This window comes from Peromyscus eremicus, chromosome 15, assembly GCF_949786415.1.
Source record: "Peromyscus eremicus chromosome 15, PerEre_H2_v1, whole genome shotgun sequence".
In the NCBI taxonomy this organism is placed as follows: Eukaryota; Metazoa; Chordata; class Mammalia; order Rodentia; family Cricetidae; genus Peromyscus; species Peromyscus eremicus.
The window spans coordinates 33,828,191-33,843,145 of NC_081431.1; the positions used below are offsets into that span (position 1 = coordinate 33,828,191).

The 14,955-nt window shown below is 42.6% G+C and overlaps 1 protein-coding gene across 3 annotated transcripts in view; it reads left to right on the forward strand.

Moving 5' to 3' along the window:
- Positions 1-12,466: 12,466 nt before the first annotated feature.
- Rabgap1l (RAB GTPase activating protein 1 like) overlaps positions 12,467-14,955 on the forward strand; it is a 577,981-nt gene continuing 575,492 nt past the window's right edge. For all 3 annotated transcript variants that reach the window (XM_059281246.1, XM_059281247.1, XM_059281248.1), the window contains exon 1: positions 12,467-12,687. The gene's annotated coding sequence lies outside the window, so the exon portion shown is untranslated. The remainder of the gene's footprint in view (positions 12,688-14,955) is intronic.

Below are 14,955 nucleotides of genomic sequence, written 5' to 3' on the forward strand. Positions count from 1 at the left end.
CACTAAGACACTCACATGAATGCCCACAAGAAAGAGTCAGCATCAAACAGCCATCAGTCCCAGAGATCACAAAGCCATGGCACTGCCATCCACCCAAATAGCACCTATCTGTATCAGTCTTTTTCTTTTGGGCCACCAGCCAGCTTCCAAATCATGACACAGAGACTTATTAGTTTTGAATGCTCGGCCTAGCTTAGGCACTTTTCTGGCTAGCTCTTTTTAACTTAAATTACCCTGTTTCTCTTTATCTATTCTTCGCCTTGGGTCTTATTACCTTTCTTCTGTATATCTTACTTTCACTGCTTCTCTATGTCTGTCTGTCTGGCGTCTGTCTGGTGTCTGCCTGGCTTCTTGCCCTAGGTGTGCCCCTCCCTCATTCTCTCTTTCTTCTCTCTCTCTCTCTCTCTCTCTCTCTCTCTCTCTCTCTCTCTCTCTCCAAGACAGGGTTTCTCTGTGTAGTTTTGGAGCCTGTCCTGGATCTCGCTCTGTAGACCAGGCTGGCCTCGAACTCACAGAGATCCACCTGGCTCTGCCTCCCGAGTGCTGGGATTAAAGGCGTGCACCACCACCGCCCCGCATGCTCCTTTTTTCTTTTAACCCTGAATCTCTAACATAAGCCACTGAGAAGGGAAGAACTTGAGGAGGAATGCAAAAGGAAAAGAAAACTGTTTGCATTCCTTTCCTCTAAAGCTTTCCCTCTCAATGTCAACTGAGGTTGAATTTTTGTGACCGAAAAATGCAAGACTTTCTATTTTCTACCATCAAGCAGAAAAGTCATGAGATTTGCTGGAATTTGCACCAGAGGGTAGGGGGAAATCCTCACCCACTGAGATAATTCAAGAATACAGTTATGTTTTGACTAGTCTCCCAGCTCACACTGGCCTAATTGGAAGGTGGGGACCTTCCAGAATCTTTAAAGTGTCCTAACTCCACATTTATAAAACAAAAGCCTTACACCAGGCAGTGGTGGCTCACGCCTTTAATCCCAGCATTCAGGAGGCAGAGGCAGGCACATCTCTGAATTCTGAGGCCAGTCTGGGCTACAGAATGAGTTCCAGGACAGTCAGGGATACGTAGATAAACTCTGTCTTGAAAATAAAAAGCAAACAAACAAAAACCCCAAAGCTGTACAACTACTCACTACCAACTACAAAAGACTCCTGAAATAAACGAAATGCGGAGTACTCAATTTTTATGGAAGAAATAAACATTTGACCCCGGCATTGTAAAAACAAACAAACCTCTCCAAACAAAAATCAAATCTTACATTTTATGTGAAAAAGTCATAGTGGAAATCCATTAATCTTCAAAATTAATATATGCTGATAAAAAGAGAAAAAGAATGTGATGAAAAAGTTCAATCCAATGGCGTGGAAAATGCAAGCACTTGGGAAGAACCAGCCTGCCTCCATCTTAGGCTTAAGAGCCATCTTATAGTAAAGACAAACTAAGTTCATTCTTGTTTGTGATTAAATCTCTATTTCTCAAGGACTGGGCTATGCCCCACCTGTAGCCCTAACAACAAATGGTTCTGTACTGTCTGTTCCAGGAATGGCAATCATGTTTTTGTTTCAAAAAGTTAATAACCATCTTGCAATCCTACCTTTGTTTCAAAGGGATTGTTATGGCTATCTTGTTATGACTACCTGTTGTTATGCCTACCTTGCAACTGTGTCTTTGTTTCTGGAAGTTGTTAGGACTAACTTGTTATGCTTTTATTCTGCTCCTGTAACCCTGCCTTTTTTGCCCATCAAATCCCCCATTAGGACATCCCCTACCCTGAGCTATACAAGCCTTCTTCACACCCAATGCTGACCTTTAAAACCCCACCTTAGGGGGAGGCATCCCTTGTACATAAAATTAAAAAAGCTTGCTTTAATTAATCTGACCATGATGATTTGAGTTGGTGTCTTTCTTTTCCCATCTTTGGGATTAACACTTGTAATAAAAGGAATATCAAACCAGCCATTTTTATTTAGTAAATTTTATTTATTGTAAAAATATTATTATTATAATATATTATATATTATTATTATTGTGTTTGTGTTGTGTGTGTGTGTGTGTGTGTGTGTGTGTGTGTGTGTGTGTGTGTGTGCACCATGGCAGGATGATCCTTTGGCAGTCTCTTCTTCCACTGTCTGTTCCTGGGATTGAACCTAAGTCAGCAGGCTTGTGCAACAAGTCCATTACTTGATGGGCAATCTCACTGGTCCAGTCATGGTTATTGAGATAAAAAAAATTACTGAAATTCTCATGAAAGCTTATTTTTATAACATTTATTTTATATGTGTATATATACATTTTGTCTATGTGCCTTTGTGCACAATGTACATATTTGGTGGCCAAAGAGGCTGTAAGCTACCATTCAGGTGCTGGGAGCCCTACTCAGATCCTCTAGAAGAACAGTAAGTACTCTCAAGTGTTCAGTCATCTTTGCAGCCTAAATTTACTTTTTATTTTTTCTTTCTTCTTCTTCTTTTTTTTTTTTCTGAGACAGGGTTTCTCTGTGTAGCTTTGGTGCCTTTCCTGGAACTCACTTGGTAGCCCAGGCTGGCCTCGAACTCACAGAGATCCGCCTGGCTCTTCCTCCCGAGTGCTGGGATTAAAGGCGTGCGCCACCACCGCCGAGCTTATTTATTCATTATTTTTAAAGGAAAGATTTATTTTTATTTCATATATACATGTGTTTGTGTGCATCACATGTGTGTGTGCAGCAGCCTGAGGAGTGAGAAGACAGTCTGTGGAATTGGAGTTATAAATGATAAGATCCCATGGGGGTGCTGGGAACCAAGGATCTAGGTTCTCTGCAAGAGCAGTCTAATGCTTTACTGCTGAGCCAGCTCTCCAGCTCTTCTTTCAAAGTTTTCATATTTGCTATCATTCCAGATGGGCCGAATCTACATGGAGAATTTCAATTTTAAAGGAAATGTATTATTACGAAACTCCTTTAACTCTTAGGGTGGTCCTGTTCTCTAGTTTGAGATGGTTGTTAGATTATACCATTACATCTATTGTCTAGGCAGTAGGAGGGAAGAAAGAAAGAAAGAAGAGCCCAGTTCCTCTCTTTGAAGGAAAGTCCCCCAATTTTCTCATTTCATGGCTGCAAGGGGGGCCAAGGACTCTGTAGTTTATCTTTGTTCCTTTAATCTTGAATAAATTTGGAATTCTGTTACTTAAGTGGAAGGAGTACATGAATACTGAGGCAAGTATTTAGGAGTCTCTTGTGACAAAAGAGAGACAAATGTTTGGCCACATGTAAGGAAACTCAGTAACCTGCTATCTTATTTAAGCTCCACAAGTTTGTGGATGTGTTTCCTCATTCTACCATTCACACAATAATAACTTAGGAGTGCCTTGAAAAAAGACATGATTTTTGTTTTTCCATCATCTGGGGAAGAAAAATACTCATGATCGAAAAAAGGGCCATAGCTGGGGAATACTGGATGTCTTAGTTCTTGTGGGACACAGAAGAGTAACATCAGTTCTACTGGGAGGGGGGAAGGTATGTATTCAAAGGGAGTGATGGAATTCAATTAAAAATGATTACATGGTTTGAAATATACCAAAAGGTATAAAGAATAGGGACTGTAGCTCAGTTGGTGGAATGCTTGTGTAGCATGCATAAAGCCTTGGGTTCTATTCTTAGTGCTGTATAAACCACCATGTCTGGTCTGAAATCTCAGCACTCAAGAGGTACAGGCAGAGTGATCAGAAGTTTAAGTTCATTCTTGGCCACATAGGGAGTTTAATGTTAGCCTGGGATACTCATGATGCTGTCTCAAAACCAAACAACAAAAATATCATAGATAATGACCTAGTTAGCCTCCATTTATTTGTCATAAAATTGATAACAAAATAAATTTCCACTATAATTATACCAGACAGTCCTGGTTAATAAGAATTCTAAAACCTGATCATTCATATGAAGTTTGACATTAGTAACAGTACTGCATATAGCTATTAATATAAACTCACTGTTTTCTATAGAGGTTATTACCAACAAATCAGATAATTAAAGAATAGTAAGAATCTTCCTAAAATTGGAGAAATATTACACCAAGTGTTAAGAATATTTTAAGGCCGGGTGGTGGTGGCACACGCCTTTAATCCCAGCACTTGGGAGGAAGAGTCAGGTGGATCTCTGTGAGTTCAAGGCCAGCCTGGGCTACCAAGTGAGCTCCAGGAAAGGCGCAAAGCTACACAGAGAAATCCTGTCTCGAAAAACCAAAAAAAAAAAAAAAAAAAAAAAAGAATTTTTTAAGACATTCTAAATCATTTGTTGTTTAATTATCACAACATTTATTTGTTTTCTTTTTGTAGACAGTCTCTCTCTCTCTCTCTCTCTCTCTCTCTCTCTCTCTCTCTATATATATATATATATATATATATATGTACATACATACATATATATTTAAAGAAACATCTTGGAGGAGGGTCAGAGAGGAGTAAGGAGGAAGCAGATTTCCCTTGATGTAGAAGAGGAATGTGTCTTTTTTTTTTTTTTTTACTGTGAAAACATTTATAATTTTTGAAGTTACTTTTCTTCAAAACATATGCACTTAAGGAATATATATATTTTTAAATGTCCCAACCCTAGAATTTACTAGGTCTGTTGCAAACACTTCAAGGGATTTTAGATTTTACTGCCAAAGCAGTGCTTGGACGAACTGATGTAGGGAAACCACCAGAAGGGACTACCCTGCTGAAATGGCTGATGCCACGTCCACACAGTCGCAAGCCACCTTGGTGACTATAGAGCTTCTTCTCACAATGAAACAGAGAGCTGCTCCACATTCAGTGCTGGTGGGAGTGTAAACTGATGCAGCCACTATGGAAATCACTATGGAGGTTTCTTTAAAAAACTAAAAATAAAACTACCATATGACCCAGCTATGTCCCTCCTGGGCACTTACCCAAAGGATTCTAAGTCCTACCACAGAGATAAAATCTCTCTCTCTCTCTCTCTCTCTCTCTCTCTCTCTCTCTCTCTCTCTCTCTCTCTCTTTCACACACACACACACACACACACACACACACACACACACACACACACTGGAATTTAATTGAGCTGTAAAGAAAAATGAAATTATGACATTTGCAGCAAAGTGGACAAAACTGGAAATCACTAAGTGAAGTAACCCAAACTCAAAAGACAAATACTGCATGTTTTTTCATATTAGAATTCTAGTTTTTAATTTTTTATGTGGTTATTTATGTGTGTGTTCTGGTATAGGTCATGAATCTAGAAAGGGGGCTGTAGGGAGTAAACGAAGTCCTGAGATTATGCGTATGGTTGACATGGGCACGGTCTTGTAAAGGATCCCAATGCCTTGGCCCCAATAGAAGTGGCAAAGCCTTCCCCCGGGGAGGCTCAGAGGGATGGCAAAGCCTTTCTTGGGTCCAAACATGAAGGCAGATATAGTATGTGCGTAAAACCACCCACTGTAGCTTTCCTCCCCCAGATGTTTACAGCCTGAAGGCTGTTCCCATACAGAGACTCTGTTCCTAATGAGATTAGCTACATTTTTGTTTACCTGTATGTAATAACCCTGGAGGTGGGGGCAGTGGGGAGGGCTGTAGCTTTTCCATCAGAGAGCCCAGACCACCTCATCCCAGCTTTTTGGTGTCATCTCTGTGTATTTGTGCTTTCCTCATGTCTCTGCTGTTCCAATCAGGTCTGTCCCTGAAGACATGCAGAACATGGAAAGGAAAAAGAAGTCTTAAGGAAGAGGGGCAAAGAGTAATAGGATTTAAGTGACATGAAAGCAGATTAGGTGGAGGAGAGACCAGCATGAAGCTGGTAGGGAAAGGGGTAGTGGGGTCGGGGAGGAAGACCAACAAAGTATGTATGCCATAAGGAAACCCATTATTTAGTATGCTAATTAAGAATAATGTTTTAAAAGATTCCTTTTCTATGTGGGCACCAGCTCAACTTCTCCACTTTCAATGAGTTGTGTGGGTATTTGTCTTCAGCAATCGGCCCTTGCTGTCAGTTTGTTGAGCAACTTATAGTCTTGGGAACAGTCTGGGTTGTTTGGGGATTTCCTTGGAATCCCTTTGGCCAACAACTCAACTGGATGTAACCCAGTCCCTGTACTGAAAGCTTTGTCTGATGACAAGAGATGGCCAGTTGGAACTACACCTCTCTCATTATCTAAAAGAGTCATTAGGATTATCTTCATATATTCTAGGAAGTTTCCATTGTACTAGGTTTCCATACTGACCCTCAAATCTAGCTGTCTTTCCTCACATTTCCTCCCTCAACCCCATCTCCCCTTCAGTCCTACATTCTAGTGTCTTTGGTATAGAAAGGTACTCTGCAGGCTACTGAAAGAGAAATGTAAACACCAATCCAGCCACAAACCCTTTGATCTACAATGCTGACCTATCTGCATAATATGCTAGGGCAATGGAGGCCCAAAACTTGTGGGAGTAGCCAACCAATGTCTGATTTGGCTTAAGGCCCACTCCACAAGATGGAACCCATATCCAACACTGCTTGGGTGACCAAGAACCCAGGACTAGACAGGTTAGGGACCTAGGGTAAAACCAAATAATACTGGTCCTAAAAGAAAAAAAAAAGTATTGATAAAATGACCCCTAATGATATTCTGCTATACTCATAGATCAGTTCCTTCCTCAGTCACCACCAGAGAAGCTTCCTCCTGAAGCAGATGGGAACAAATATACACACCCACAGCTAGACATTATGCAGAGAAAGAGACCTTCGAACACACAGCTCTAAATGGTATGTCTCCATCTAATTCCTCCCTTTAGAGCTCAGGGAATCCTGCAGAAGAGGAGGCAGAAAGCGTGTGAGAGTCGGAGGAGATAGAGGACACCAGAACAAGGCCCTCGAAATCAATTAAGCAAAGGTCTATGAAGTCATAGAGACTGAGGTAGCAAGCACCGGACCTACAGGGTCTGCACCAGGTCCTCTGTGTATATGTTATAGCTTTCTGTTTAGTAGTTTTATTGGGACTCCTGAGTGTGTGAGTGAATGGGTCTCTGATTCTTGTGCCTTCTCTTAGGGCTCTTTTCCTGCTATTGGTTTACCTTGTCCAACTTTGATGTGATAGTTCTTGTTTTCTTTTATTATTTCTTCTATTATTTCTTTTGTTATATTTACTTTGTTAAAAATATCCCTTTCAATAGAATTCCTTTATATTGTTAAAAATTAATCTAAGTCAGATACATATGTTAAACTAGGCTGATAAGAGAAGACCCTATATTTTCCAAAAATTATATAAATGCTGGATTCTTTAAAAGTAAAAGAGCCAGGCAGTGGTGGCACACACCTTTAATCTTAGCACTTGGGAAGCAGAGGCAGGTGCATCTCTGAATTTGAAGCCAGCTTGGTCTACAGAGTGAGTTCCAGAACAGACAGGGCTATACAGAGAAACCCTGTCTTGAAAAAACAAAACCAAACCAAAAAATCCCAAAAAGTTGAAAAAATACTTTGCCAAACTTGAAAAAAAAAAAAAAAGGGCGTTATTTCCACATTCTAGATAAGAGAGTACAGAAGCAGGGCATGGCAGGGAACTTGAGCATAAATAAACTAAGGCTCAATGGCTCCCTTGAATAGGATTAAACACATGCTGTGAGATGGAGAGACTAAAAGGAAATACAAAATAACAACATGGGTAAATTTTAAATTACAATAAGCACAATAAGTATGAGTAGAAAAAGCAACATAAAGAAATATATTTTATAATTCCATTTATGGAAATTTTTCTTACTTTTGAGATAGGGTTTCATCCCAGGGTGATTTCAAGCTCTCTTCATAGCTGAGGATGATCTTTTTTTTTTTTTTTTTTTTTTTCGAGACAGGGTTTCTCTGTGTAGCTTTGGAGCCTTTCCTGGATCTCACAGAGATCCACCAGGCTCTGCCTCCCAAGTGCTGGGATTAAAGGCGTGCACCACCACCGCCTGAGGATGATCTTGAATTTCTTACATCATCTGATCCTCCAGCCTTGAACTCCATCCAGGTGCTGGGTATGTTGGTGTAAGCTACTGCACCTGGTTTATGTGGTGCTGGAAGTCAAACAAGGGCTTTGTGTGTGCTAGGTAAATGCTGTAACAACTGTGTTAGATCCCCAGCCCTAGAAGAATTTAAATGCAAACTAATCTATAGTAACAGCAGATTAATGGCTTCCTGAGGATGTGGGAGATAGGGCTAAATGGACCCGAATAATCTCTTTGGGACGGTAGCTATGCTTATTGTCTTGATTGTGGTGATGTTTTTTGGATGTGTATATATGCCAAAATTTGTCAAGTTTTACATTTCAAAAATGTATAGCTAATTGTCAATTATACCTTATAAACTTCAAAAAAGAAATGAAAAAATATATAAAAAAATCTAAATCAATATCCAAGTAAACCTAACATCTCCTCTTTCCTACTTTCTTTATACAATCTATTTTTTGAAGGAACTTGCTTATCTATCCTGCTAAGATAAATAAGCATCTATCTTTTAGGTTTTATTGATGGCAATAAAAGATTCCTTAGCTTTTAGGGCTAGACTCGGAAATGTTTGCCATTGAAATTTGTGTAGGGGATGCGGGTGGGGAGATTAGCCATATTTTGGTAACCGTGCAAGGTGAGTAATGGGCACAAGAGGACTTATGTGTAGTATGCTTTCTCGTTGAGACCTCTAGCCTACAAATAACGACAGAGTCTTATTAATTATGAAAGCTTGGCCATTAGCTTAGGCTTGTCCACTAGCTCTTATAACTTAAATTAACACATAATTTTATTACTCTACATTCTACCACATGGCTTTTACCTCTCTCCCATTCTGTGTGTCCGACTTGTTCCAAGTCTTGATGTTGTCTCCCTTCCTCTCTCTGTCAGGAAGTCTTGCCTATCTCTCCTGTCTAGCTAATGGCTATTCAGCTTATTACACCAATCATAGCAACACATCTTTATACACTCTACAAATATTCTGCAACACTTACCATACTATTTTCTCTACTTTTTATATACCGAAACGTTTTTATGATACAAAAGAAGCCCTAGTCACTGTCTCAGAGGTTGGCCATCTCTTAGAAGCTGAGTAGACATATACTACCCCTTCCCCCTCCCCCGACCCCCTTTCTTCCAAGGTAGTTTTGTTATTGACTAAGGAGGGTCACTGCCCTGGACAAAGAAAAGGAGTCTGACAGTGAGATGAATTTCGGGCACCTCTACCAGGTATTTGTAAGTGTCAGTTTTATTTTTTACTAAATTCTATAAATAGTGAGTCAACTATTCTTCAAGAGACGTTTACAATCTGCCGGTCTCGCTAACGATTGAGAACATTTTCTGATTCTCATAAACATATTGCTTGACCCAAGTTGGGGTTGCCATTGTTGATGGTGGTGGTCAATGTCTTCCTCCTCATCCTTCTCTTCCTCTTCTTCTTTTTCCTTTTTTGAGACAGGCTCTTACATTGTAGCCCAAGCTGTCCTGGAACTCACTATGTATCCCAGGCTGGTCGTGAACTTGTAGTGATCTTCCTGCCTCGGCCTTCCACGTACTGGGACTACAGGAAGGAGCCACCATGACTGGCTGGTTGAATGTGTTCCTATTCAGCCTTTTAATATCGACTCTCTTTGATTTTCAGCTCTAAATAAAATGGAAGGAGGAAAGTTTTTCTTCCTATATTGTATCTTTTGCTACCTCTCCTTTCTTCAGGTAGCTAGTGTAATTTTTCTCTCTTTCTTTTTTTTTCTGTTTTTATTTTTTGAGACAGGGTTTCTCTGTGTAGCCCTGGCTATCCTGGAACTTACTCTGCAGACCAGGCTGGCCTTGAACTCAGAGATTCATCTGCCTCTGCCTCCCAGGTGCTGGGATTAAAGGCAAGAGCCATCACTGTCCATCTTACTTGTGTCATTTTTCTAATCCCCCCCCCCCCCCCCCCCGCAAAAAGCAACAAAACAAAAATGTGGCCATGTATGCCTGTAATCCCAGTGCTGGCAGAAATGGAGATGGGAAGTTTGCTGGAGCTTGCTGGTTGCCAGCCTAGCCAAGAAAATCAAGAGCTATAGGTTCAGTAAGAGACTCTGTCAAGAAACAAGGTAGAGCTGGGTGGTGGTGGCACACACCTTTAATTCCAGCACCTGGGAGGCAAAGAGCCAGGTGGATCTCTATGAGTTCGAGGCCAGCCTGGTCTACAGAGTGAGATCCAGGACAGGCACCAAAACTACACAGAGAAACCCTGTCTCAGAACAAACAAACAAACAAACAAAAAAGAAAGAAAGAAGAAAAAGAAACAAGATAGAGAACAGTAGAAGAAGATGCTCAGCATCCTCTTTTGGCTTTTGAGTGTACACCTAAGCATATAACACACACACACAAAACAAAAAAAATATAAAATGTCTCACATATTAAACACACATATATGGTTACAAAAGCTTGCGCTACCACTGCCTGGCTCATGAAGTACTTTTACTAGGGCAAGTTGATTTAAATAGAGCACATAACTTAAATAAAGTTTTTTAAAAGTGCAGTGATGTGCTCTCAGACATTATATAAACTAGTCTGGGAAAGGTTTGGGGAGTGGACAGGTTCCTTTGAAGGCCATCTAAAGTCTTATCAAATACAGTATATTCATTCCATTGAGAAAAACACCCTTGGAAGAGTCATATAATACATAACTCCCCCTTCCATAATATGTAATGAAAAATTTAGCCTTGACTGCAAGTAATAAAAAGCTAAACTCATTTTTAAAATTTGAAATAGCTGAGAAAGCATCTTGACTCAGAGGAATGAGTAAATCTAGAGGAAGGCTTTAGGCTTAGTTGGAACTCTTTCACAGTGTGTCAGCTTCACCTCCAGGCCAGTTTCCTTCAGAGTAGCAGAGTGGTTGCAGTAACTATATCCACTCATCAAGGCAGGCAGAGTGAGAAAGACTTCCTTCCATTCTCCTCCAAACACAAGCTGTGCCTGGCCTTCTTCAGTGGCTAATATTGTCAGTTTGACAGGATACAGAATTATCTGGGAGACAAGACTCTGGGTGTGCCTGTGAAGGATGATCCAGATTAGCTTAACTGAAGTGAGAAGACTGACTTTAATTGTGAAGTGGCACCCTTCTTTGGCCTGCCTGAGGTCTTGGACTGATTAAAAAGTAGAAAGTGAGCTAGCATTCATTGTTCTTTTTGTCAAATAACTTTGCTCCATTTAGAAGATACCAGAAGGCAACAACTATGGCTTTCTTGTGTGTTGATTTTCTCATAGAGCCTGGCTCAGTATCTACTTCTTGCATATTTACAAAGAGACTCCGAAAGTTTGGAAATCAACAGATGATTTGTGTTATTTAAATCCTAACTTTATTAGGTATCAAAACTTAAAGCAGTCATTGAGTCAGGTTCAGGGTTAGGAAGGCTCTCAGGGTACAGAACTTAACAAAAATACCTTCTGGAAAGGACCCAACAGGGAGGGAAAACCCAAATTAGTTGGAACACTATTGCTGTGACCAAGCATCTGTAGGCATTAACATTAAGAAAAAGGAGAAAAGAAACTTGGGTTTGAAAGCCCTTTGACAAATGTTACATTTCTCAGGGTAGCTTTTGGATCTGGTGGACAATAAGGACAGGACAATTGAAGTATAACAAAAGAAAATTTTCAACACAAGAAGCCGTTCTAGCGCTCAAATCGCTTGATACATTTAACTCAAACAGTAACATTTACTGAATACTTCCTGTTAGTGGGGTAGAAGTCACCGTAAAAGACACAGAAATGAACGAAGTAGGTCTTTCTGGAATCTCTAAAATATTTCACACGTTAAGGTTATACATATAGGTGCCATAAACCGGAGGAAAAATGTCCTAGGAGTTTCAGGGAATATACAGGTCATTTCTGGCTGCTTGATCTAGAAAGGAAGATAGTCACAGTTCAAAGATCAGTACAACATTTGTGGCAGAAAATAGATACTTCTCTAGCTTATCTGTCCTCCAAAATCTATTCTCTGAAAGCATAAACGGTGAGAGACCCTGCTGCCTTCACCGCAGTGTTCCGCTCTTTCCCATGTGCTCATCTGAGTCTAGAGGATCCAATCAAGGGGGGGTGCTTCGGAGCACAGAGACACCTTCGAAGGACGAAGAGTGAGAGTCCCGGGGAAGTTAGTCCTCCGCGGTGTCTTACTGGCTGCACAGAATGGAAATATGTAAAACAGGTTTGTAAGGAAAGAATCTCCTCAAAAGGGAATCATCTTAGAACTCAGTCAGTCTCGGGGCTGATTGGCAGGCGCCGGAGCGCCTGCAGGAGGGCCTCGAGGGCCTCGCGCGCCTCGGCTCTTTTTTTTTTTTTTTTTTGCTCGCTTTCGGTCAGGTTTGTACTCGGCGCTCTCGGGGCCGAGCGGGGTCAGGCGGGGCTGGGTACGCGCGTGCGCGCCGCCGCCTTCGGCCGAGAAAGGCGCCTCCGCCCTCGGGAGCGCGCACGCCGCGCCGAGGGGGAACGGGCGCGCGCGCTCCCGGCGGCCGCCTCCTCCTCCGTCCGCCCCCTCCCTCGCCTCTTCCTGCCGGGCGGTCCTCTCCCCTCCTCAGCCCGCTCCCTCCGCCCCGCTCCCTCCGCCCTCCCTGGGCTTCGGCGGCGGCGGCGGCGGCGGCGGAGTGAACGGGACGGGCCCGACCGCAGAGCTCTGGGCGGCGGGTGGGACTCGGACGTCTGACAGAGTTGTTGTTCCGGCAGCGGCCGCGGAGACGTGAGGTGAGGCGAAGGCGGCCTTCGAGGGGCTCGAGGGCGGCCTGACGGCGGGGAGCCGCGGTCCGGTGGGTCTGGGGGTTCCGGGCTGGTCTAGAGAGGGTCCGGGTGCGAGGCCCGGCCCTGGACCGGGATGCTGGAGGACCAGGGCGGAAGGCATCCGGCTGGCTCAGCGCCGTCGGCCGCCTCCGGGACACCCGGGTTCTCCGGGTAGCTGCTCGTCGCGGTGGGGCCGCCGGGCGGGAGGCGGGGTTGGCGCCCCTCACCTGGGGCGGGGTGGTGGCTCGATCGGCCGCCGCCTCCCACTGTGCCCTCCTGACATTGCCGCCGCCCCCGCCGCCGGCTGCCGGGATGAGGCTGCTGCCCAGTTCTCGGTCCCAGCAACCCCGAGTCCGGGGGGCGTGTGGACAGGGTTATTTTCTTACCTACTTGAAAGCGTCTGTTGGATCCCGTGTCCTTCCCTGGCTCTTCCCCTTCCTCCGCCCCGCGCACTTTGCTCCGTTCTTGCTGGCGATGCTTGTGGTTTTACTGTCTGGGATAGACTGTTTTTTGGGCAGATCTCTACCTGCAAGAAATGCCCTGCTTCAAAGTTGACCGGGTGGGCCGTGACAGACACCCATCCACACCCCCGCGCATGTTGTGGGTGCTCCGTGTCTTGATAACTGAGTCAAAGTTTCTGAGACTGGGTTAGTACTTTGCTCTGATCGCCAACGGTACAAGGCTGGGCAGTGCGTCAGCGTGTGGAAAGGGGCCACTGGCCATCAGGGGTGGTGGCCAGGAGCAAGGGGGCTGAACTGACAAGAGTTCGTTTCTGATCTCAAGACAGTTTCGTTCAGGTGCTTGTGTATTCTCTTTGGACTTCTCAGAGTTAGTTATACCAGAAAAAGACTCAAATTTAGGCGATCTTTTTTCGGAATTGATGGTATTATGCAAATAAAATGAATCGCTAACCTTTCATTGATGGTAAGGACTTGATTGACATGTTTAGTGCTGTTTGAAAACTGATTTCAAAGTCAAGCCTGCATTTTGTCACTGGAAGATTTAGATAATTTTAATGCATTTGAATTTTCTTGTGTATGAGAAGAGGTAGATAGTTGATTGTTACAATTCAGAGAACACAATTTCATGAAAACCTTAAGGCTTTTCTGTAGTAGTGTTTACATTTGACATGTGCTGCACTTCTGTAGAATAGCCAGTAGTTATGATCAGAAGATGCAGGCATGAAGTTTGTGGTCAAATTGGAAGTGGATTTTGCTTGTGGAAAATATTAGTTCACAAGGTGCTAAGAAAGGGAAATTGGCTTGTGATTAATTGTCTTGGTTGAGTGCTCTATATGAAACTGACACTGAGGCTGCAAAGAAGAAAGGCTAGATGAATTTAATGGACACACTATTACAAAATTGTACTGCTTGGGAAGCTAGCTAAGACTTTGAGTTAGATTGATGCCCATACTAAATTAGTTCAAGATGTACTCTAATATTACTAAATCATCTGGGGGAGAATTAGATGTAGTTGTGCATGGCTTATCTGTGAGATATTGTGAAGCTTAATTTGTGCTCTGGGAAGCTGCAAACAAGGTGGTAAGTTCCAGTACTGTTGAGCTCTTGAGGGGAATAGTAAACAATACAAACCAAGTGCAAAAGATAGGACTGTAGACCTGTGAACTTTCTTTTTTTCCTTCTCTTTTTACACATTTGATGAAAAGTTCTGTATGTTATGCTTGTGCTGTTCTGAGAATTTTTGGTTGTTTGATCATTGCTTCATGATTTATAACATTTTTTTTTTATTATTTGAGAGGTTAGGCAGTTTTTGTTGGGATATTTATTATTTTTAAAAAGATTTATTTAATTTTATGTGTATGAGTGTTTTGTCTCCATGTATGTCGGTGCACCCCTTCTGTGCCTGGTGCCACAGGAGGCCAGAAGAGGGCATCAGATTCCCTGGAACCGCAGTTACAGACAATTGTTAGCACCATGTGGGTCCTAGAATTGAAGCCAGGTCCTCTGGAGGATCAGCTAGTGCTCTTAAACTGCTGAGCTGTCTCCCCAGCCTTATTTACTTATTTTTTGAGACAGTCTTATATGGGATCTCTGACTGGCCTAAAACTCACTATGTAGCCCACACTGACCTTAATTAAACTCATAGCAATCCTTCTGCCTCAGCTTCCTAAGTGTTGGGGTTATGGACATGGACCACCAAGCCCAGCTGTATTTATCTTTGACTGACAAAGTATTATTAAGCTTGAGAAACAAGAGTTTTCATTTCTCCCAGCTC